At 38.2% G+C, this 24334-nt stretch overlaps 1 long non-coding RNA gene across 1 annotated transcript in view; it reads left to right on the plus strand.

The window, feature by feature from the left end:
• The window catches only part of LOC307103129, a 38417-nt gene extending 18791 nt beyond the window's left edge, over positions 1–19626 (plus strand). Inside the window, exons 2-3 of the long non-coding RNA XR_013813784.1 lie at positions 10834–10997; positions 17859–19626. This is a non-coding gene — a long non-coding RNA (uncharacterized lncRNA). The remainder of the gene's footprint in view (positions 1–10833; positions 10998–17858) is intronic.
• The last annotated feature ends 4708 nt before the right edge of the window (positions 19627–24334 follow it).

The raw sequence follows: 24334 nt of genomic DNA on the forward strand, positions 1-24334 counted from the left end.
TGCCCACTGGGGATTGAGCCCACAACCCCGGCATGTGCTCTTGACCAAAATCAAATCCGGGACCCTTCAGGTCGCAGGCTGACACTATCCACTGAGCCAAACCAGCTAGGGCAAGACAGAGAGAATCTTAAAGGCAGCAAGAGAAAAGAAAACTGTTACCTACAAAGGAGTTCCCATAAGGCTGACACCTGATTTCTCATCAGAAACTCTACAGGCCAAAAGGGAATGGCATGAAGTACTCAAGGTAATGGAAAGCAAGGACCTGAGACCAGCAAGGCTATCATTCAAAATAGACAGTCAAATAAAGAGCTTCCCAGACAAAAAAAAAAAAAAAAAGGCTAAAGGAGTTCATCACCACCAAGCCAGCATTATAAGAAATGCTAAAAGGATTGCTATAAGGGATTGCTGAGAAGAAGAAACAGAGAGAGAAACCTAGCCATACAGAATTAAAGTGGCTATAAATAAGTACCTCAATAATAACCATAAATGTAAGTGGATGAAATGCTCCAATCAAAAGGTGTAGGTAGCAGAATGGATACAAAAACATGACCCAACTATATGCTGTCTATAAGAGACCCACCTCAAAACAAAAGGCACACACAGGATGAAAGTGAAGGGATGGAAAAAAATTTTCCATGCAAATGGAAAAGAAAAAAAAGCTGGAGTAGCAGTGCTCACATCCTACAAAATAGACTTTAAAAGCATCATGCTAAGCGAAATAACCCAGTCGGAGAAAGATAAATATCATATGATCTTATTCATTTGTGGAATATAATGAACAACATAAACTGATGAACAAAAATAGAGCCAGAGGGGGAAAAATATACTAGAATATAATAGAAGTAATCCTGTTATTTGCAGATTTTTAATATTTCCTACAACTTTTGTGATATACTATGTTAGTACAGTTTTGGTAATATTATTACACTTAAAATCCTTTTATTCTTGAAATATTAATGTTGATTGCATGTAATATTATTATATGTAAGATCATTTTTCTTGAATAATTGGTATTTATTGCATGTAACATTATCATGTTTAAAATAGTTTTTCTTGAGATATTAATGTTTATTGCATGTAACATATTTAAGATCGTTTATCTTGAAATATTAAGGTTTATTGCATGTAACATTATTATATTTAAAATCTTTTTTTTGAGGAATCCACAGGCAGCAAAATCTCAGACATATGCCGAAAGAACTTCTTCACTGATACTGCCCCTAGGGCAACGGAAGCTAAAGAGAAAATAAACAAATGGGACTACATCAAAATAAAAAGCTTTTTTACAGCAAAAGAAACTATCAACAAAACAATAAGAAATCCCACTGTATGGGAGAACATATTTGCATATGTTATCACTGATAAAAGTCTAATCTCCAAGATCTACAGGCAGCTTATAAAACTTAATAAAAGGAAGATAAATGATCCAATAAAAAAATGGGCAACGGACCTAAATAGAATCTTTTCAAAAGAAGACAGAAGGAAGGCCAAGAGACATATGAAAACATGCTCAAAGTCACTAATTATCCGAGAGATGCAAATTAAAACAACAATGTGGTACCATCTCACACCAGCCAGAATGGCTATCATCAACAAATCAACAAACGACAAGTGTTGGCAAGGATGCGGAGAAAAAGGAACCCTCGTGCACTGCTGGTGGGAATGCAGACTGGTGCAGCCACTGTGGAGAACAGTATGGAGTTTCCTCAAAAAAATGAAAATGGAACTCCCATTTGACCCAGTGATCCCACTTCTAGGAACATATCCCAAGAAATCAGAAACACCAATCAGAAAGGATATATGCACCCCTATGTTCATAGCAGCACAATTTACAATAGCTAAGATTTGGAAACAGCCTAGGTGCCCGTCAGCAGATGACTGGATCAGAAAACTGTGGTACATCTACACAATGGAATACTATGCTGCCATAAAAAAGAAGGGATTCTTACCATTCACAGCAACCTGGATGGAATTGGAGAACATTATGCTAAGTGAAATAAGCCAGTTAATGAAAGAAAAATACCACATGATCTCACTCATTTATGGATAATAAAGAAAATTATAAACTGTTGAACAAAAAGATAGATACAGAGACAGTAAAGCATCAAACAGACTGTCAAATTACAGCGGGAAGGTTAGGGAGAGGTGGGGGAGATAAGAGATCAACTGAAGGACTTGTGTGCATGCATATAAGCATAACCAATGGACACAGAACTCCGGGGGGTGAGGGCATGTTTGGGAGTGGGGTGGGAGTGGGGATAATGGTAAGATATGTACACATATAATACCTTAATAAAAAATGAGAAAAAAATAATAAATAAATAAATAAAAATAAAATCTTTTTTTTTTAAATAAAACAAAAGAATATCAAAGACTTCTTTTAGTATCTTCAGTGAGGCTGTGGCACCACATTAATAGGAAAGTCACCTATTACCATTGCCTTAACCTTCTTAAATGAAACCTGAAGATTCAGTATTACAGTAAGTAAATTCAAGTGTGGTAGATCACATTATTATGCAAAAAATCCATATTTCCCCCATAAATTACAGTCTTAAAATTCTTCCTTTTCTCAGATCTACACATTTTTCAATCAAATTTGTCAGTTTTCCACCTCAACTTTAAAAATAGAATACCTATCAGTTTTTTACATTTAGAAATTGAAAATAAGAAATATTTTCAGACAATTGTATACATTAGAATTAGATTAATTGGATGACTTATTCAACTCTCTGTCCAGCAATTGTCAATTTGTTCACATGTAATACAAATTTAATTTTCTTAAATATTATCGGAGTGTGTGAGGGTCCCATTTACTTCTTAATTTGAATTATCCTATGGGTTTGATTAACATGATTAGCCAAAGTACAGAAAAGAAAGTTCTTCATTTCCATTTCAGACAGGCAATGTGTTTAAGATTTGAGCTCTATCTTTAGTTTTAATTGCCCCTACAATTTTATTTTTAGTGTTTTTACCTGCGTTGCACTATTTTGTATTTCTCTGAAAGTATTGGCATCTGTTTAATTGAGCCACAAAGAGTAAAACAGTAAAGAACAAAGAGACACAGAGGATGAAACAATAGAACTTAGATGTTAAATAAAACACCGGTTCAATTTTATCTTCCTTCAGAGGACCTATCCTAGCTCTAAGTTAGTTCCCTGAGACTGGAGTGAAGACTTTCTGCCCATTTGTTTGCCTTGACTAGTATACTTATTGGACCCAACCATCACATACAACAAAACATAACTAGTATGTGTTATGTAAGTGTGTGTTTGCATGGTTCAAATACATTTCTTAGGTCAATACTTTATAATAAACATTTATGCCAAGTACTCTCCTAAATGCTTTATATTTTATTCTCCCAACAATCCTATAAAGTAAGTACTACTAGTTCTTAATTTTATTGATGGGAAAACTGAGGCTCAGAGGGGTTGAGTGACCTGCCCAAAGCTTCAAAGCTTAGGAAGCAGAAGAATCCATATTCAAAGTTGTTTAGTTTCAGAACCTATGCTCTCTCTCTTTTTTATTTTTAGACTTATGATATAAATTATTTTTAATTATTTATTGATTAAAGTATTATGTATGTCTCCCCCCCCCCCATTGACCTCTCCCTGGCCACTCCCACCCCCCAGCACATGCCCTCACCTCCCAGAGCACCTCCCTCCCTTCCCCCCTCCCCCCACCACCACTAGTGTCTGTGTCCATTGGTAATGCTTATATGCTTGCATACAAGTCCTTTGGTTGATCTCCTAACATCGAACCCCGCCCCCGCCTTCTCTCTGAGGTTTGACAGTCTCTGGATCTATGGATCTATTTTTATTCATCAGTTTATGTTGTTCATTATATTCCACAAATGAGTGAGATCATGTGGTATTTATCTTTCTCTTATGCTCTCTCTTTTTAAAAAAAATGTATTTTATTAATTTCAGAGAGGAAGGGAGAGTGAGAGAGAGAAACATCAATGATAAGAGAAACATTGAACAGCTGCTTCCTGCATGCCCCCTATGGGGGATCAAGCCCACAACCCAGGCATGTGCCCTTGACCAGAATTGAACCCGGGACCCTTCAGTCTGCAGGTCAACACTCTAGCCACTGAGTCAAACCAGCTAGGGCTCTCCTATCCTCTCTTAATGCTAACACTCACTTATACAACTAAACACCAAAATCCATTTATTAATGGGTTGAGGCAGAACACACGTACAGAAACTAAACAAGAAATGTGAGGCAATTACTGGAAAGATAAGATTTGAGAAACCATTATGTTAATTCCAGGCTTCCCCTGGGAATATATTTTATTTGATCACTAATCTATTCAAAATTGTGTAATAGATAAAATATATTAAAATTACTTAGAGGAATTAGGAGACCATTATAACCCTTTATCCCTACCTTTTCATTTTAAATAATTTTCATAAACAGGAATACCATATGCATGTTCTACTGGTATGTAGAGGATATAAAGGGCTTATTATCATATCCTCAGTCTACTACTTTTGAAATATACTCTTTTTCCTATGATATTTTCCCTAATCATTCATTTCTAATTATATTCATAAATCATTATTAATAATGATATCCTACTTCCTTATTCAGTTAAACATTTGCATAATATTCTTTATACAATTAAACATTAGCACAGGTATTTTGGATTACACAGTGTACTCAGATCCTTAACACTATGTTTGAAAAGGCATATTTCATTTGTCTAACTTGAAACTATAAAATCAAGAAAATTAAGAAGTGATCTTGAAATTCTTCTTGGAAAAATATACTGCAAATAGATTTAAGGAAAAATGTTATGTGAAAACCACCTATTCATTCAGTATTGGCTGACAATATTTAATGGACCTGATACTAGATTTAGTTTATAACACAAGTTAGGAGCAACTTTCTGGTATTCACCTATTCTTACTCTATATATTTAAATTTCTCGGTTGAAGTAATATAATTTTGGAATTTAAACCAAGTATCCCTGGTTCATTGTGTCTCAGATGATAGGCAATAAATAATTGCCAGTTCAAGGCAATAATTGAATAACTCCAGTCTACATATTGAAGATGCATATATAGGAACCAAGAGAAGACATTCTTACAGGTTAGTCTTTGGGGCACCTCCCTTAGCAATCACATCTCCTCTTCCAGCTCCTACTTACATCATTGAGATATAACTTCCAATCTAGAATTCTAGCTTTGACCTCTCTCATTAATTCAGCCTCACATCTCCTATTGTCTACTGAGTATTCTGGATATTTCCACTTAAATATTTAACATTCACCTCAAACTCAAATTATCGAGAGCTGAACACATCACCTTTCCCCTTAAAATAGTGTCCCTATCAGGTTTCCTTATTTCTATGAAGAGTTTCTTCATTTTTCTATTTATCCAGGCCAAAATAATTGAATTTTGACTCCTACCTCTCTACTGCCTCCCACCTCACTCATGGTTAATTGACAAGTCTTATCTGTATATTACTTGATTAGTGTTTCTTACATCTACCTTTTTTCCCCCCCTAAGGCCCCTTCTCTAGTCTGGGACCCCAATATATGTCATGACCTTATAATATCTCATACTAAGTATTCTCCCAAATGAGTTATACCTACAAAATTGACTCCACCGTTTTCTACTGCCAGGATCTGGTTACTGTTATCAATACTAGCACCAAATTTTCTGGGTTCTCTCAAGCACTTTTTTCTTAGCTGGTTCCCTCCTTCTGCCCCCGTTCCACCCCCCCCCCTGACCCCCAACCCCATTATTTGGAGCTTCCAGCTACACCTGCATGCCTACATTCCTTCTGTTTTTCTATTACAAATCTTGTAGCAGAGCCCACGTCTCTGGTAACACCATCTCTGATTTGGAATTCTAACTTAATCTTAGACCCCTTAACCTAACTTAACCTTGCTCCTTCTGAATTGTTAGAGGAGTGAGCCATGGTCTCCTTACGCACAACCCCCCATCCCCAAAGCTAACTTCAATCTTCTCTTCCTAATCTTAAGGTAGGACTTTATTTCCCAAGAGACTAGTGACATATATTAAAAAATTCACACAGAGCCCCAGTTGGCCAACAAACTATGTAATCCCACTTGGCATTTAGCATGACTAATAAAATCACTTGCATGTTTAGTAATGACAATTGGTCTCTACTCCCTAACCCATTCAAAACTTTACCATAATGTCTGTCTGCTCTGGACTTATACTTCAACATTCTGCTGCTGCAACACATAAAGGATGAAGATCATATATGTGACACACCCATGAATATCCTATCTAATAATAGACAAATATGCAAATTGACCGCACCTTCGCTACGCCAAGCCACGCCCACCAACCAATCAGGACGAGTATGCAAATTACCCGACAAAGATGGTGGCTAATTTGCATATCAAGACAGCTTAGAAAGAAGCCAAGAGCTGCTGAAGGGAGCAAAGCTGTGGAGAAGCAAGCAAGCCGGGGGGAGGAGAAGGGAGGAGCGGAGGCAGGGCCGGGGGCGAAGGAAGGAGAGCAGGCGGGCTGGGGGAAAAAGGAAAAAAGCAGGCGGGCTGGCAGAGAAGGCGGGGCGGGGGACAGGGGAGGAGAGCAGGCGGGGCGAGGTAGAGTGCAGCAGGAAACCCTATTGCAGGATTTTTCCTGCAACGGGAACTCTAGTATTTAAATAAGTTTCAAATTATGTGAATTAACCGGTAATTCTGAACCCACTCCCCTTCTATAAAGCATACAAGAATGCAAGAGAAAGAAAATGATGTTATCATAGGAATGATCTTAAATTTCTAAAAAAGAAAGAGCACTGTTGGCAAACTTTAAAAGCACACATATATCTAGTAAGAAATTACTTTAGGTATACCTCATATCCAGCACAATAGGTAGAAACACCATTGTCCCATTACCCTAAAGTTGAGAACATTGCTGTTGGTGGATCTACTTTTTTTTTTTTTTTTTTCAAAAGCTCTACAAGAAAGGAGTTAGACTTCTTGCTTGAGCTCAGTAGGGATGCTCTTTTGATCAGGGACCATACTCTCAGAGCCTACAGGGGCTGTGCAGGTTATGTATATGACTGCGGAGGCAGAAAGCAAGGAAAACAACACTGTGAGCTCGAGGATACATGACAACTGGCACAGAGTAGAGTGTCTGGGAGATATTAAGGAAGAATGGGGACTGCAGAAAATGATAGAGTCTTTTCCCCATTCAAAAAGTGCAGTTGTGCCCTGGCCTGTGTGTTAAGTCCAGTGCACCGAAAGGTTGCTGGTTTCATTCTGGGTCAGGGCACATGCCCAGGTTGCAGGCTCGATCCCTGACAGGGGGCGTGCAGGAGGCAGCTGATCAATGATTCTCTCTCATCATTGATGTTTCTATCTCTCTCTCACTCTTCCTTCTTCTCTGAAATCAATAAAGAAATATATTTAAAATAAAAAATAAAAATAAAATAAAAGCAACAGAGGGATACTCCTCCCCTTCTAACTCTAGCAGAAAAGTTGTGAGGAGGCCTTTGATTGCTCTGGGACAGTAAGATGCCCATACCTGAACTAATATGATTGGCCCTTTCGGACCAATGGAATGGGGGAGGAATTGCCTGAGGGAATCAGACACACACCAGAGTTCCCATAGTCCATTGCATCTCCTGTATTGTAATTGTTGTTTTTTTTTGTTTTTAGTTCTATGTCTTCTCTACAGCTTTGTGAGGGCCTTGAGGCAAAGACTATGCCTTATTAATTTTGTACCCACCCAGCCAAGAATGGCATTTGGCATATAGTAGTCCTTCAGTAAATATTTGCTGAAGAAATAAATGAATAAGCAAATCCAGACAAATAATTTCAAGAATAGAGGCTTAGGACCCATGACAAAACTCTGAGCAATAGGTACTAAAGTACCAGGAGTAAACAGTAACATTGTGACTACTAAGCCAGCCTTAGGTTTGGAAATTTTATATAGTTCTCATGGAGGCAGGATCTTATTATAATGTGACCAATTCATGCTGAATAAATATGTGATTGGCATATAAACTTGTATGCATACCAAGCAAATGTTTATTAGCAGAAAGATCCTGAAAAGTCTCTTATAATTTGTTGTTTAATCTTGTTAAAATTTTTATAAAGTCATATTTCAAAATGTGTTTTAGGATGATGGGAAGGTAAACCACTATAAGAAATCAGTTTGACTGCCACAAATGGTAATGGGCAATTTTAGATTCAGACTGGCTAGAGAACTATAAGATTTTATAGACAACTCTCAGTTTTATCAACCGTTTCCCAAAGCATGAGCTTGGGTAGGACAACATTAATAAGAGAATTGTGACAAAAATATGAAAATAAAAATTAGTATGCATCAAGTTCAAAATTGTTTAGGAAATAATTTGAGATCTTGTGTAAGGGAGACTATGGGGTTAGAATTGCTGTATTCAGGTCGAAGTGTATGTAGAGATAAGAAACATCAGTAGAGCACTGGCCATAAGATCAGTTTTGAGAAAAGCTGGCTTTGAGACAATGTTAATTTTGAGGAAGAAATCATTTGTTGAAGAGGTGAGCAGAACCAAATATAGTGTTGTGAAAAGAATAGAGGTGAAACAAGTCAAAAGTTTGCTTTGAAAAAGTTTATTTTACACTCAAATTTTGAGTAATATCTCTATTCTAAAATATATGGACTATCCCTGCATTTGTTAAACTACTGTACTCTCTGACTCAGTTGTCAAGTATTAAAAAGTTAAGATGTGCTGAGCTTATTTACATACAGGATGTTATCCTGATCCTGTATGATGTTGCAGAGGGCAAAAATATCATATTTAATTCATCTTTATATTCCCGGTGCCTAAGAAAGCTTACAAACAAACAAACAAAAAACCAGTAGGCACTCAATAGATGTTTATTGAATGAAAGAGTCCTTAACTTCTATAGTGCTTTACAATTTTCTTTTTAAAATTTATCTTTATTGTTGAAAATATTACAGATGTTCTCCCCCCCCCCCCCCCCAGGCCTTCACTGCACTATTGTCTGTGTCCATAGGTTATGGATATCCTATATAATAAAAGCCTAATATGCTAAGTGTCCGGTCATCTGGTCGTCCATTCAACTAATATGCTAATGATATGCTAAAGCCGTTTAACTGCTCGCTATGACGTGCACTGACCACCAAGGGGCACATGCTCCAACAGGTAGGTTAGCTTGCTGCTGGGGTCTGGCTGATCGTGACTGAGTGAGACAGGCCAGACATGCCCTGGAGCCCTCCTGGAATCCCTCCCCGGCCCCGATTTTGCACCAGTGGGGTCCCTCGGCCTGTCCTGAACCCTCTTGCAATCCAGGACCCCTTGGGAGATATCAGAGAGCTGGTTGCGGCCCAATCCGCAGGCCAGGCTGAGGGACCCCATGGTGCATGAATTCGTGCACTGGGCCTCTAGTATGCATATAAGTTCTTTGGTTAATCTCTTCCCACCTCCCATCTTCCCTCTGAGATTTATCAGTTTGTTCCATGCTTCTATGTGTGCTTTACAATTTTCAAAGAAATTTCATGCACATGATTTCATATCATCTCATCATAACCCTTCAAGGTCTTTATAATATACTAGGGACCCAGTGCACGAATTTGTGCACCTTGAAAGGAACTGTGGGCTGCGAGGCTGCAGTGGGCACAGGGGCGGGTCTCGGCCCATCCTCCACACCCCTGCCTGGCCCCTGCCACCACATCCCCCAGTCTCCTGTCTGCCAACAGCCCCGCTCCTGCTGCTGCCGCTCCCATGTGCTGATGGCACCAGCCCCACTCACACCCACTGACAGTGCGGAGCGATTGGGACTGGTACGAGCAGCAGGTGCAAGTAGGGCCAGCGCCACAGCAGGTGCAAGCAGCAGCTGCTGCCCCGATCACCCCTCAAGAGCATGAGAAGGTGGAGAATCCCTCAGGGGCGATTGGGGCCGGCAGCTGCTGCTCACACCTGCTGATGGTGCCAGGTGCCAGCAGTGGGTGTGAGCACCAGGTGGGGCTGCGGCATGCAGGAGCAAAGAATTTTCAGTAACTACCAGAGGCTCGCCCCAATGACAGTGATCAGCACCCCCCCTTGGTTTGGTGCCCCCGCTCACCTGCTCCACAATTCTGCTACGACCGATGACCACCATGTCCATGCTCAGCCACCTGCTGCTGATGCCCACCATGTTCCGCGTGCACCCCCGCCCCCCGCCCCCCCGTCCCCCCCCCCCCCCGGTAGTCAGTGCATGTCATAGCAACTGGCTGTTTGGTTATTCCACCATTCAACCTATTTGCATATTAGCCTTTTATTATATAGGATTTTTTCAGATGAGAAAATAAATTCGGAAGGGAAAATAATGTCCCAAGCCACAAAAAAATTGAATTCAAATCTTCCTTCTGGTTTAGTTGGGTCATAATATGTCCTTTCAATGAATAAAGTATATTTTAAGTCATGTCCTACCCAGAGACATAGAGACAGGTAGAGGACATCTGTTTTTTGTCTGTTCACCTCCTTTATGGGACTAAAAGCTGCCATTCACACTAGTCTACCCCTCTGGTCACTGGGGTAGGAAAGTGACCTACTTCCAGCCAATAATAGTACTCTGACTGCAGCATTTGGCTGAGGAGAGGTTATGATCCAAGCCATGTTAATCTGGATTCTTCTCTAGGATTTTTCAATTTAGAGGTAAAAAACGGTTGTTGCCCTTTGAAATCTCAGGGCCTGCAGGATGAAAAGGTGTGTGCTTGGGGCCATCGAGGTATACAGTTGTTGGAGAAAATGAAACAACCTGACTGTGAGATGGAGTTGGATAGAGGCCCTGCACTGGTCATGCCTGATGGGTCTGCTCCATCCTCAATATGTTGAACCATATGAAATTTCCATTTTTTGTAGGTAAAATGCTTCAACATCATCATTTTCATTTGGTTCAACCAAATATACTAGTTAAAGGACAACACATCAATCTTATCCAGAACCTTATGAGATTTTTCCAGCCTAACACCTTCTTGTGATAAATGGGAAATGAAGGCCCAGAGACTTCAGAAGACTTCCTCAAGGTCAGTACTAATGTCAAATAATGCCGGTTTTTGAATTTCAGTCCAGGACACTTTCCTTTAAGCATAATGAGGCCAACATTTTCAATTAGTCATTTTCAAATTGGTAAACAAGTTGCTTTTCACTGCTTATTTTGTTTTTAACTTTACTAGTAGATGTATTTTTTTTCCTTGTTAAGCATAGGGAAATATACTGTTATGACTCAAAGCAGGCAAATTTATTTGTTACACACTTTTCTAGGAAAAATAATCTCTAGAATTTGACTAAAACCATGAATTTTAAAACCAAAAGAAATAAACTGATTCAAGTTAAATACGTGGTAATTTTTAAGGCAAAATTAACATATGCAAAATTCTGACTACATTTTTTTTCTTTTTAAAAAAATTCTTTTTCCCAAAGAAGTCAAACTTTAGTATATGTATATAAGAAACACCAGGAGTTGCTTTTTAAACATACAGATTCCTGAATCCCACACCACACCACTGAATCAAAGTCTCAGGGTGACGGGGAAGTGTCTAGCTAGGCCCATTCATTCTAGGAAGCTTACTGGATGTTCTTATATATACTGAGGTTTAAGCAGTAGTGCCTAAAGTTTTGACATTCTCAGGGATTCTGTCACTCAAAGAGGAGAGTGCTGAGAACACATTCCTATAAAATCACAATAAGGCCACAGTTACCAATGGGGCTGTGATTTATTATGCAAGTGTGTTGGGCCAACTCATCAGTTGCCATTAATTAGGCTATCACCTACTCATTTACTAATGTGTATCCTGCTCAAATATTTGACCTAATTAACATAATATTTCTAATGAACAACCAAGTATTCCTACCTCAAACCCCACATATCTTCAACCAAGCTCATTTCTATTGGTTTCTCCAAATCTGCTTTTTCTTCTGTATTATCTACTTCAGTTAATGGCACCACAAGCCACCTAATTGGTTAAACCAGAAAACTTGGAATTGTCCTCGCTGCTGTGTTTTACTTCTCACCTAATTAGTCACCCAGTCTTGTCTCACCTACTTTTCAAACATTTCTCAGATTAGTTTTCTTCTCATAATCCTCATTGCCATTGCCTCAGGGTCCTTCCTTAGATGCTTGTTATCTCTTCTGGGCTTTTCTTTTTCCTTCTGGGCTTTTGAAATAGCCTCCTAGGAGGCTTTCCTGTCTGTAGCCTCACTTTTTCTGTAGTCCACCTTTCACATTGCCATGGGAAGTACATTTCTAAAATGTAGATCAGATTTTGCCACTCCTTCTAAGGTGGCTCCTCATTACCTCCCAGATAAAGCCTAACCCATTTGCATGACATACAAAGCCCTTTGTGATCTGGTTTAACTTTTCAGAGGAATAATCTCTTGCTATTCCTGCCTTGGGTGTCAACCCCACTGGACATTCACATCTTCTGTTAAACTTCTGTGACTCCACCCCTGTGTGGGCACAGCTAGTGAGTCGTCTTATCTTTTAGACAACTTTATACAGGCTTCTATAATAGCACTTATCATTGTCCTGTGATTATTTTGTTTACCTGCTTATTCAACTGGGCTGTGAACTTGTGGATAGCTAGAAATTCCTAGTATTTATCTTTGTGTCAGCAGCATAGGCTGTATAGAATTTCCTGACTCATAGTAGGTCGGTGACAGAACAAACATGTGATTGACTTGAGGCCCAACTATGTGCAAAACACTTTGCTTTTTATCTTGTGTTAAATGTATTCTCAAAGAGTATTTTTATATTTGTATTTTGGGATAAATGTTAGCTTCATCTAATCCCATTTGTTGTTTTTGTCTTTCATAAAAGTCTAAAAATTATAAGTCAAAGCTCATGATTCAAATTCAGTAGTTTTAGATTTAATATCACATTATTTTCATCATTTTAAAATAGCCCTAATGTAATATCTTGTTAGTGTTTATTGACTGTAAAATTTGGGGCTTTCATAAGATGTTTTGAAAACTATTAAAGCCTAACTTACACCAAACCAAGGACTCCCTGTGAACATAAGCAAAATTGTGCCCCTGTTATCTATGCAGAAAAGACATATTGACTTATTCTATAATTTATCCATTATAGATCCATTCTCAGCAGGAAGCAAAAACCAGGAGAATTTCTCTAACTATCTCAAGTCAGCATTAATCTGATATTCTAAATATATGTCTTGAAAAGTCTGAAAAAGAGAATCAAAAGAAAAAATATATTATTTCCCTGTATTCAAGGTGGGAACTTAAATATAGTTTCAACTGTATTCTATTCCAACCCATACTAAAGCCCCTGTAGTATAGGCATTCTAGATATAATTTACTTCTGTAAGTATTAGGCTGACGCTTCCCCATATATTTCTAATTTCTCACCCAGCCTTAGCTAGTATCATTGTCCAGCAATGCTAGTGTAGATCTTTTAGGTAAGAAATTATATAAGTGGAAAAAAGAATGCAACAGCCAATTTAGGAAGAATCAGTTCTACATTAGTCAGCATTATAGATATGTCTGCACATTTGCAAGAGATTAAGTTCCCTTTGAGACAATAGGAAGCAGCTCTTAACATAAATGTAGTGAGTTGTAAAAGGAATCTTAAGTTAGAAAAGAGAGCATATTACAAAAGAAAGAACATAGAGGATTATGGAAAAGGAAAAATATACTGGTAAGTACCAAGAATTGGGTAAGGTAATCATGGGGATCTAGAAGGAGAATAAAAATGTCAGTACTGACCAAGGGCAGCTCAAGAGTCCATATCTCAAATAATCCTGAATACGCCATCAAAAATATATATATATACTTTTTTTTTTTTTAATGGAACATGGAGTAATTCTTTAGGCACTACTATACTCTTTAGCACTGCTGTTGTCTTTCCCCACCAGTTCTTAATGTTTTCTCTAAGAGGTTATACTAACCTTAAACTCACACACCTTGGTCCCAAGCCTCTTTAAGTGAATTTGTCCCTCTCCACCTGTGTTAGTTTGAAGATTCTAGAGATTTATTTCCCAGCTGCTGGGAGTCTCTTCTTTGCCTGTTCTGTGAGCTGGTTAAGAGATAGGTTTGTATTTGGTCCAACAAGATCCTGCCGTACTTCCAAGTTGTTTCTCCTTGTCTTTCTTTATGAAACACAGCAGGCCCCCCAGACTAGATGTGGATGGTTGCTGGGTATAATAAACACCCTGTGTCCCTCTTGCACTAAGCACTGTAAGATAAACATTCTAATTTTTCCCAGCCACTCACTAGCTGGGCTATAAAGCCCTTTTGTTTGTATTCAGAAGTGTGGTGAATTATTTACTTTGTGAGCCGGGGATAACTTAGCCACGAGCATCTTCAGAAGCAGCCTGAAATCACTGAAGTTGTCAGTTTTTATAGAACTGAGCAGCACAGTAGAAAAACCTACAAAATTACATTGCTACAACAGAAAATTTGACAGCCATTTTAATGATTAATACATCTGCTGTCTGAAAGCATTGCCATTTATGGCATGCCGTCAAGTTGCCGGTTAAGCCTGTTTTGTTTTGTCATTAGTGTACATAGCTACTGTTGGTCACTGTCCTGCATATCAAAGGACCTTTCTTTATCTTTTCTGTAATTCCATCTTTTTTTTTTTTAACTTTATATACATCTTTTTAGCTCTCATGCCAACTTAGGCTCTAAGATCTCCACCTTGTTCTTCGAGTGGTAGCTGTCAGAATTAGTGTGTGTCGTGATAGAGGTTCCACCAGCACTGAACACACAAGGAAGCTGGCCTGATGGTCCTTCCGTACCAGCTGCCAATTTACAGGTCAGAAAAGAGTGCAGTGTTCCCTGTTCGTTCATGGTCAGCTAATGATCCACTGTGACCCTACATATTTTGCTGACATTTTAAAATATGTATATATTTATTGATTTCAGAGAGGAAAGGACAGGGAGAGAGACAGAAACATCAGTGATGAGAGAGAATGGATCATTGATTGGCTGCCACCTGCACACCCCACACCAGGGACCAAGCCGCCCATGTGCCCTGATTGGGAATTGAACCATGACCTCCTGGTTCATAGGTCCATGCTCAACCACTGAGTCCACCAGCTAGGCACTGCTGACATGTTTTCATATAGCTAAAGTTCCCTTCGGGCTTTTTGATTTTTTGGTTTGTCATTGTTTGTGTTGTACCTGCCCCTACTCACTACTGTTTTTTTTTGTTTGTTTCTAACACTTCTCTAATTGTCCAGGGTCATTGTGAATTCTGATGTTGCCTTATGGTTAATGGCTTTCTATTATAAGATGTTTGGAAACATCACTTCTATTCTTCCACGCAGATTATATATAACCAATGTAATAGCAAATATCCGGGGGGAAAAAATCTAAAGGGGAAATTTCACTCACAATTGCAACAAACTACATAAAATACCTAGAACAGTCTTAAGAAGAAACATATAAGACCTATATAAAGGGAAATACAAAACTATTGAGCTATAAAATAATTTTTCCCCAGGTCTTATAGCTGGGGAATACTGAGTATTCATCCAGAAGCCATTATGTTTGAGTGAGGTTAGCAAATGAATGCTAGAGTCTGAGCCTTTGTTCCTGGTGAAGGAACTGCTGTTGGGAAGCCACAGCGACTTTGTGACCTTTTGTTCTCTAACTGGACACAATCAAGGATGCTCAGAGGTTATCATGCCACCTACAACCCCGATTACAAAAGGAACACTAATTACAGTGAGCATTTGATCAGATTGCAGTGCTTCTTGTAGGCAATAGTTTCTAGTTTCACTTTGTGAGAAAATATAGGCATTTTTAGTTTAGAAATTAAAAATAATTGTGAACTCTCATGGATAGATTTTAAATGTGCTTATTTGAGCCCAATAATCAAGTGGCTTAAAAAATTACACTTTAAATATGTAACAGATTAGACATTTGAGCTTCACTGTACTTAGTCATTATTATTATTATTTTTAAACTTCACATGGCCCCTTTTTTACATAATAAAACCGAAACCTCTGGTATCCTGAACTGAGAAATGAGTTTTGGAGATAGCTTAGTTTTCTCCATTAGTTAAAAAATCTTAAAATTTATAACCATTCTAGATGGAAAATTTCCTTAAGATTATTATATATGTTCCAAATTCTGTGAACAGAATAGTTAGTGTAAAACATAACTTTCATTTGATGTCACAGGTTCAAAAAAACACAGGGGCGTAAGGAGCTTTTTCTACACAAATTCTGGTTCTGCCACTTAACAGCTGTGCACTTTGGGCAAGTCAATCAATTGTTCTGAGCCTTGGATTACACGCAACCTGAGCTACTTACATTTCCAGGCTGTTGTGAACACGTGAGAGAGAGAATCAGAGTATAGATTATATAGTATATCATTAAATGTAGTATTGCTTTAAGTTGAATTTGGGAAAGAGAATTAATTTTTTTGAGTGATTGTGTGCCAGGTACTTCACCTGTTGTCTCCTTCAGTGTTTATAACAACCTTTCAAATGGTTATGCCCATTTTATAGATTACATATTAAATCTTAGAGTAGTTAAGTAACTTGCTCTTTGTAACAGTGATGAGCGAATGAGAGTAAAGTGGGTAAGTCAAAGTCCAGAAGGATAATTGAATTTTTCCTGGTCACTTACAGGAAAAAAAAAAAAGAGATATAAACAGTTTTTTTCGTCCTGGCTGGTTTGGCTCAATAGATAGAGCGTGGGCCTACAGACTCAAGGGTCCTGGGTTCGATTCCAGTTAAGGGCACATGCCTGGGTTGCATGCTCGGTCCCCAGTAGGGGGCATGCAAGAGGCAACTGATCAATGATTCCCTCTCATCATTGATGTTTCTATCTCTCCCTTTCCCTTCCTATCTGGAATCAATAAAAATATATTAAAAAAATAAAAAATATACAGTCTTTTTCACTGTCAGTTCATTGTTTTGTTCTTTAATCTTTTAGTTTTCAGGATCCCCCTCTCCCCCATCAATAGAGGAAGTGTATGGCTAGATATTTCTTGATATTACATAATTAATATTAATTTCAAAAGTGTGATAGTGATATTATGGTTATTAAATTTTTAAAGAGTCCTGTTATGAACTGAATGTTTGTGAACCCCCAAATTTATATGTTAAAACCCTACCCTAAAACCCCCATGTGATGGTATTAAAAGATGGGGTCTCTGGGCAATAATTAGGGTCAGATGAGGGCATGAGGGTGGAGCCCTCATGATAGGATTAGCAGTACCCTTTTAAGAGTTAGGAGAGAGCTGCTTTCTCTTTCTGTTCTCCACCATATGAGGATACAGCTAGAAATGAGCAGTTTGCAGCCTGGAAGAGGGCCCTTATTAAGACCTGACTGTGCTGGCACCCTGAGCTTAGAACTGTGAGAAATAAATTTCTGTTGCTGATAAGCTACCCAGGTAATGGTATTTTCTTATTGGAGCACAAGCTGATTAAGACAGATTCTTTCTTTTAAAGATACGTTCTAGAATATTTACAAAGGAACAGTTATGAATTCTGGAACTTGTTTTTACAATTACTTGGAGGTGAAGGGGACTGCGTGTGGGTTGGAGGTATAGATAAAGGTTAGCAGGAGTTAATACATTTGGAAACTGGCTGATGAGATCTGATTCTAAGTCCCCTTGACTCCAAAGCCCATACACTATTTTATCTGGTGGGACACCCAAGCACCATCAATTTCAAAGCTATTTTCCCTGGGTCTTCTCTAAATGAAGTAAAGTCGTGACTTTTGAAAACTAGCTGTTATGGTGCATTCTTCCTGTCCTCTGAATTTTGATTAACCTCCTGTAAAGGAGCCAGACCTTGGAAAAGAAAATATAAAGTGTATGTTTTCCCCTTGGGCAGCACTCTGTAATAGCTCAGGCACTCTGAGTACTGACTGATGTGATCCAAATTCATGCAATGCTTTCTTTGTTTGCAGGTACAGAGACACCCTCAGCTGAAGCCACTAAGTTGTTGCTGAGGCTTAGTTGTTGAGACTGGAAGTGATTTGAAAAGTCTTCAAATGGCCATTTGTGGGAGTGCTCTACTTAGGTAGCAAGCTGTCATTGCCACCACAGAAATAACCTCTACTGAACTTCCTATTGGGTCTCAAATCTGAATTGGAAATTGTCCATTCACCCATAAATGGGTTTATCATGAAGTGATTGAAGTTTAAGCTGCTTACAAGATCCCAGCAATACGGTTGTTATAAATTCAGAGAGTACTTTACACAGTCCCTGCCAAGAAAACTTGAATTGCCCTGAAATTGTACAGGTAATTAATGCTAAAAACTTGACATTTTCCAAATTTGACAATAGTCTTATAAATGACTTTGGGAGTAGTGAGGTGTGAAGCTGAAAGAAACTTTTCTAATCTGTTAGTAATGAAAAAAAATTTGACCAGCTATTCTAGAGGAAAGATGAATTATTTTTCAATTCCCTCTATAAAAATTACAAAATCATTTTCACTTAAAAATGTTAACAGAGGATATACAAAAAAATACATAGATTATGTCATCAAATTAGTAAAACTTACTTTTCTGGATTTGGGGATCTTTGTGGTATTTGTCAGCTTTTTAAAATTTGTAATTAGTTGTAATTTCTTTTCTCATTCTACATGAATATTTATTATTAAACCTCGCTCTTTTTTCCATTTTTATTGAATTTATCGGGTGACACTGGTTAACAAGACCCTAACTGTTTTGTATTCATAACTTTGTATTCCTTTTCTTAAAAGGTACTCCCAAATTGTATTAGCAACAGGCATTGTAAAACCTGGACCCATCTTTGTACCCATCCCACTCTCTCTCAGGACTGTTTGTATAATGAGCAGTTTTAATGGCTTCACCTAAGATACAAGCATACAACCTGTAGGAAGTTGACAGAGCTCCCAAAAGGCCTTCTTGTTCTTCCTTTCTTGGAAGAAAGGGGGGCCCACCTTGAAAAGTTAGCTCAAGATGTTGCTTCCAGTGGAGCCAGGCAGAAGTACACCAGTATTTTCTTGTGTCCGCTTATCTAACAGGTATGACTGGGTATCTGTATTATCACAGCCTCTGTCTCTCATCTGAGACACATGGTCGGGGCTAGCCACAGGACTGGCTTCGATAACTGGTTTCTTAGTCTACATGCCCACACATCCAGTGACTGCAGCTCTCCTGGTGGGTGGGACACATGCCCTGCCGTCTTAATGAGATTACTGGTAGCTCCCTTCTAAGTTTTCCCCTTAGCAGAGGCCATCTGTTCAGCCTCCAGTCTCCCATTCCTAGAAACCCTGGCCCCTATATCATGGTCCCTCGTATCTGGAGCACAAATAGCTCTCAGAGAACTTGGGTCCATGACATCTCTTGCCAGGACACAGGTGTGTTCAGACACTGATTCTCATAAACTCTGAGCTACATTATAAGCATTGGTAGACTGTACTTAATGCTGAGTAAGTTTTGAGTATTGTAACTTTTTTGAATTGAAAGTTAGGGAAAATTTAATGTCTCTAAATTTTGAAATTAATTCAAAATTATGGAAATAAATACTAAAAATCTGAAGTGTCCTTAAAAATCCAGAAAATATGTAATTAAAGAGCAGTTTAAGTTAAAGGGATTAAGAAGTACAAATTGGTAGTTATAAAATAGTCACGGGGATGTAAAGCATAGGGAATATACTCAATAATAATATAATAACAACATACGGTGCCAGACGGGTATTAGACGTAAAGGGGCGATCACTTCATGAGGTATAAACTTAAATGTCTAATCACTATGTTGTATACATGAAACTAATATAATATTGAATGCCAACTGTAATTGGAAAATTAAAAAAATATTCAAAAAATATAAGAAATAGTTTGTTGGTGTTTTAAATGACCCTAGATTGTTATACATTTTAAATCTGTTCAGCTGCCCTTCGAACATGCTCTCTTCCCTTGCTATGATGTTAGCAATGATCATTTCTTGCTGCATGGCAGTTAACAGCCCTTCCTCACAGTGGAGCTAGTGGTCTTGAGAGTGAGTTTGGAGCCAGGCTCTTTGGGTGGAAATCTCAGATCTGTCACGTAAGAGCATGAACCCTGGGCAAGTTTTTTAACTTTTTCTGTTCGTTGATTTCCTCATATATGAAATGGTGGATAACAATGTGCCAACTCATGAGGTTGTCATGGGTTTAAGTTAACTAAAACCGCTTAGAACAATGCCTGGAAAATAAAGGGTGCTCGACAACTGTTTGGTACTGTCACTATCTTTCTCATTAGTTATTTCAAACCTGCTAAGGATTTAAAAACCAGATAATCAGGCTTATTTGAACTGAATAAGTTAAAACTAAATGATCTTTGAGTAAATGCCTAACCAAGTAGGCCATGAGGAAAGTGTGTGAGTGTTAGAGCAGCCGACTTGTTCAGGTAGGAAAAAGCTTTAATGAGGCATCATTCTGTTAAGAAGGGCTGCTTACCTGACCTGCTTCTGCTGATAAACAGAATCTTGACTCCGATTATTGATCTAGACAGAGAATTTCAATGTTATACAAAGTACCCCTTAATCAACTCTTTATAGAAACAGCAAAAACCTGAAGTGAAAATGGCTTCACCTGAGATACAAGCATACAACTTAGGAGTAGCTATATTAAACATGATAATGCTCAGAACAAACTTTCCTATGCTGTGCGCTTCTGATGTTGATTTCTAACATGCTATGTTCAGGAACGAATGGCACCCTTGATCAGTAGTGGATAAAGGAAATGTCTCTGACCCCATTCAGTTCAATCCTCTTCTTCCATCACCCCACTTTTCACAAGCTTCAGCAGTGGGTTCATTCATTTCACTATCCTTCCTTCTTGTTTTTCCAGACAGATCCATGTAGTGCTGAAATTCCCGGTGCACAGTTGACCTTGGCCTTATTCTTAGTCAAGGTTTCTGTCTCGGGGGTGACAGTGAGTGGAGGTTATGATGCCCAGTACATCACAGTCTCTTAATAAATATTTATTAAACAAATGGATAATTGCTCTAGTTTTCAGTGGGAAGAGAATGACACACACGGCCTAGGAAAACTCCCTGCCGTTACTCAGATAGCACTGACCCTAAAATGTTGTGATTTTTAAGCCACACCATCCAAAACCATTCCGGCTTCTCCAGCCAGGACTTTTGTTGTTTAATTCAAACATGTAATCATTTATGCACGAGGCTATATGTGCACAAACTGTGTGACGTTTATTCTGTTGGGTCAGAGGTATTTTTTGCTTGGTTTGACTGGATGGGTCACATTGTTTGGTAACAGATGGCAGGTTGTGCTTGTTAAGCATATTAAATCTGCTTACATTGAATTTTCTATTTATTTTGCTTGAAATTCTGAACTCATATTTATTTATGGTCAATCTTTTCTCACAAGTGGCAGTAGCATCAAGTGCACTAAGAGCAATGTTTTCATTAAAATTTCTAGAGGTTATAATAAGCATGTGATTAACACAAAAACAAAGAAAATACAGTAGTTAAGAAATAAGTGACCTAAACTCAGGACTATTTTCAAAACAAACTTCAAGGGTTTGTCATGAGTGAATAAATTTAAAATTTAGTTGCTCCATCTAGTGGTGAACTGTTATATGACATTAGTGAAAACATTTTCGTTTTTAATGTTGACTTTATTCAGATTTTGTTGTGGTAAGTAGAAAAGGGTATTTAATAGGCAATCTTATTGTGCCACTTAAATTAACAGAAAATTACTCCACATAAAAATAATTGTATTTACTTAATGAATCTAAATAGACAAGCACATTTGTTAATCAACTCAAATTTCAAACAAGTATTTCTTCCTCAATCTGTCTAGGAACTAGCATCAACATTGATATTTGTGTCTTTTCCTATATTTTAAATCCATATATCATCCAGAAAATAATAAAAAAATTTATGCCACCCAACTTAATAAGCCCTGAAAAGTGCTCTGAGTTGTGTGAAAACTATTTAGAAATCAAGATTACATGTATTCCTGGATGTAATAAGTTGTGGTTAACAAGGGTTCTAGGTCATATACTTGGGTTCGAATTCTGACACTAGCACTTATTAGCTGTGTGGCCTTTGTGCCTCAGTTCCTTCATCTATAAAATGAAAGTAATACTGCCCCTCTCCTAGAGTTGTCAGGTGAAATTTAGTATTACGTGGAAAGCACTTGGAACTATGTCTGATACAAAATAAGTAAATTTTCCTAGTATCATTTACTGATGTTCTGCATATTCATGGATTTCTTTTCTTTTTATAAATCTTTATTGTTGAAAGTATTACGTATGCCCCCACCCCCCCCTTTCCTTCTCCCATTCCTCCTCCACTTCATGGATTTCTTGATGTTGTTTCGGTGTATAGTTGAATTGCAGCAAGTAGTCAGGTGTCCATTGGGGAAGCCATTGGGAATCGCTTGCTTCCCTGACTCAGTGGTGTTCCCACTCTGGGAGGGACTCCTCACCTGCAATATCTTGAGTGTCACACAAGTACATTCTCCAAAATCATTTATATGGTTAGTCATTTCCCTTTCTAAATTCAGCTTTTTCTCCCAGAATTTGAGCACTCAACTGGGAAGCAGAGGTGGTGTGCTTGCTCCTGGGTATAACCAAAGCCTGTTAATTTTCTCCTCAGAGAAAGTGGAGGGACAGATTCTATGAAGCTATTTACATACATATTCCAGGAAAAGAGCACACTGGATTGACCAGTTAGACCACATTTTCTTTCATTCTTAGAAGGGTGTCTGCCATGAAGATTCCTTCCTTCCAGGGTCTAATTTCCGATTTCCTTAAGAGCATGGATTGTGGAGCCAGAAGTGCCTAGTTTTAAATCTTAGCTTCGCCATTTAATAGTAGAGTAACTTCAATTATTGACCTCCGTAGGCCTTTGTTTATTTATTTGTAAAAAGAAAACCATAGAATCTATCTCAGAAGTTGTTCTGCAGCCCTGGCCGGTTTTGCTCAGTGGATAGAGCAGGGGTCCTCAAACTTTTTAAACAGGGGCCAGTACACTGTCCCTCAGACCGTTGGAGGGCCGGACTATAGTTTAAAAAACACTATGAACAAATTCCTATGCACACTGCACATATCTTATTTTGAAGTAAAAAAAACAAAATGGCAAAAACACCCGCATGTGGCCCGCTGGCCGTAGTTTGAGGAGGCCTGGGATAGAGCATCAGCCTGAGGACTGAAATGTTCTGGGTTCAGTTCTAAGTCAAGGGCATGTACCTTGGTTGCAGGCTTGATCCCTGGCCCTAGTCGGGGCACATTCAGGAGGCAGCCAATTGATGTGTCTCTCTCATCATTGATATTTCTTTCTCTCTCCCTCTCCCTTTCTCTCTGAAATCAGTAAAAAAAAATATAAAAAAAGTTGTACTGCAAATTAAACCGCTGTGCATACAGCAATTAGAATAGTGCCCGGCATGTAGTAAGTGAGATATAAAAGTTAATTCTGACAGTTATTATTTGTGAATATTCATTATTCAGTGGATAATGAATGTATCTTTCTATAAATTTCAAATTCAACACAATCTAAGGCTTATTATTACACTTTCATCTTTTGTGACATTTTTTTTCCCATATACTCTCGACTCCAGTCTTGAATTTTCTTTGCCTCTTCCCAATCTTTATTTCCAATATTTCTTTTTAGATAATATTGTCTACTTCAGAAACTCTCTTTTCCTGTTAATACATTTTTCTCTAGCCCTTTTAACTTCTTGCCAGAAAATTACACAAGGACAAAAACTTTTTATATATATATATTTATGATACCTTGCATGGAGCTAGATCCACAGTAGGTTCCCAATAAACATTAATGAATAAAATGTACAGAAAAACATGGTTACCTGAAATTTGTGATTGCCTCAGAAAAGAATGCTCACTATTATAATTGTCATTTACTTAGTATTATTAAATGCTAGACAATGTACTAAGAGCTTTATGTAGCATGATCTCATTAAATGACATCAACAATTTGGGAGGTGAATCCTATTAGTTTTATTTTACAATTTAGGAAGCTGAGTTTCAGAAAATATGCTTATTCAAGGTGTAATTGTTAATGGCCAAAGCCCCTTCTCCTGAAAGAACCCCTATTGGTTATTGGACAACTGCATTTATTCCTCCTAGCATGTCAGTTCAGGATGGGCCACATTTCTTTTGTCTACTCTCTCCTATAGGTAAGTGCCTTTGCTCAACTTCCGCAGAGAACTATACATTTGAGAGGTTGCAAATTCAAATACGACAAGCTGCCGTAGGGAGAACGGTATTTATTGTGTGAGGGCATGCACTGTGTCCAAAAGATCAGATCTGACCTAACTCCAGCCCAATGTTGTCCACAGAAAAACTAACCCAGACACTCTAATTTTTAAATCTTGAATTTTGTGTATAACCTTTAAATTCAAAACCTGAATTTTAAATGTTGGCCCAAAGTTTAAAAGAACACTGTGCA

This window comes from Cnephaeus nilssonii, assembly GCF_951640355.1.
Source record: "Cnephaeus nilssonii genome assembly, chromosome: 7".
Taxonomy (NCBI): domain Eukaryota; kingdom Metazoa; phylum Chordata; class Mammalia; order Chiroptera; family Vespertilionidae; genus Cnephaeus; species Cnephaeus nilssonii.